Source organism: Otolemur garnettii, unplaced genomic scaffold (genome assembly GCF_000181295.1).
Source record: "Otolemur garnettii isolate 467f Iridium unplaced genomic scaffold, OtoGar3 scaffold00248, whole genome shotgun sequence".
Lineage (NCBI taxonomy): Eukaryota > Metazoa > Chordata > Mammalia > Primates > Galagidae > Otolemur > Otolemur garnettii.
Genome location: NW_003852643.1, coordinates 487,653 through 489,440, shown reverse-complemented (window position 1 = coordinate 489,440; position 1,788 = coordinate 487,653).

The following is a 1,788-nucleotide window of genomic DNA, read 5'->3' as shown; positions in this document are numbered from 1 at the left end:
CCTGTAATCCTTACACTCTGGGAGGCCAAGGTGAGTGGATTGCTTGAGCTTACAAGTTCGAGACCAACCTGAGCAAAAGGAAGACCCTGTTTCTACTAAAAACAGAATAAAATGAAGCAAGAGGATCCCTGGATCCTGTGAGTTAGAGGCTGCTGTGAGCTATAGCACAATGGCACTCTTCCCAGGGCAACAACTTGAGACTGTCTGAAAAACTATATATATATATATATATATATATATGTGAAACAAAATAAAAATAACTGGTTTCTTCTATACCATATGATTTATTCATTATTGCTTAATACTCACAGCAGTGTTACAAGGTAGAAACTGTGGCTACTCCTTTACAGATGAAACAGTGAGGGACACAGACAATGAGGACTTGGCCCAAGACTGAGCATTCACCAGTGGGACAGCTTGAATTTGTGTCCAGTACCTCATCTCCAGAAACTGTCAAAGATTTGTTGTTAAGTGAAAGAAGCAGGCTGCACAAGCATGCATATTCATGCGTATTTGAGGAGGTCATTAAAATAATGCTCATCATGTTTACACACTGACATGGAAAACTTGACCTAGTGACAACAATGTCAGTCGCCACAAGTACAATCATAATGATGCAATCCTGGGACAGGAGTCACAATGCAAGTGGATAAAGAGTCAGTGGGAATTGAAGAATGTAAAAACAGAATACAGGTAACTCTTTTTGGTCCTTAGAATTTGAAAGAGACCTAGAAACAGGGCCAGATATGTGTATAGAGTGAAGGATCCTATACCTAAATGGGGATGAAAAGTTCAGAGAGGAATTTTTTTGTAACCTTCCATTTCTTGAAAATTGAGAAAATATTCAAGTTAATGTGAAACAGCCATCTCATCTCAGTTTTAAACCTTGCAGTTGCCCATGTATTCATTTGCCTTCTGATCTTCTATAGCCACTTTGGAGAACATGTGACACCTCCACTGGAATAATAGTGGTTTTAAGTTCAATACATATTTCCTTATTGGTTAATAAAAGAAGGGAAAATTGTGAGAAAGAAATGCCAGAAACAGTTGAAGTTTTGGCTGTAAGGGAGACAGTTATAGTTAAAATACTGGTATAATGTGGATGAATACTACATGATCTGAAGGTCCTGCACTGGTGATTGCAGGATGAGTCTGCAATGTTCCCATAAACATATACTATTCACACACCCAGCAATCTAGGAGCTGCCATCAGGCAAATACCAAACCTTGCTTCCCTGGTGAGACCTACCTCTGAGCTCAGCAGTTAAGTTCAAAGATACATCTATCTTCCCTACATGGGGAACTAGATTTGAGACAACTCAACGACATGATGTTTAACAGCTCTTATGAGATAATGAAATATACAATGAATATAGACAACCTCTGCTTCCAAAACATGGAACCTAATGAATATCAGAGAAATACTTTCCTCCTTAATGTACATATCTGTGTACTCATCAGGAGAAACAGTGAGAAATTACTCCCCTAGGGTGCTCTCCACTATTTTTCCTTCATAAATTTTAACATATACAATTTTAAAGTCATATTATTGAAAGTTAAAAGATTTACAAATGAAAATAACACTATTGATGTATTAACACAGAGAGAAGTACTTGCAAACTACATCTCAGATATTGGCTTATTATCTATGATTTGTGAATGGCATTCTGTTAACAGCATGTCTGGCATCCATTTCAACTGAAATTTTCATGAAAATATACTTAAATAATAAACATGCTGTGATATACCAAAACTACAAGTACTAATATGGCACAATAACAAATTCCA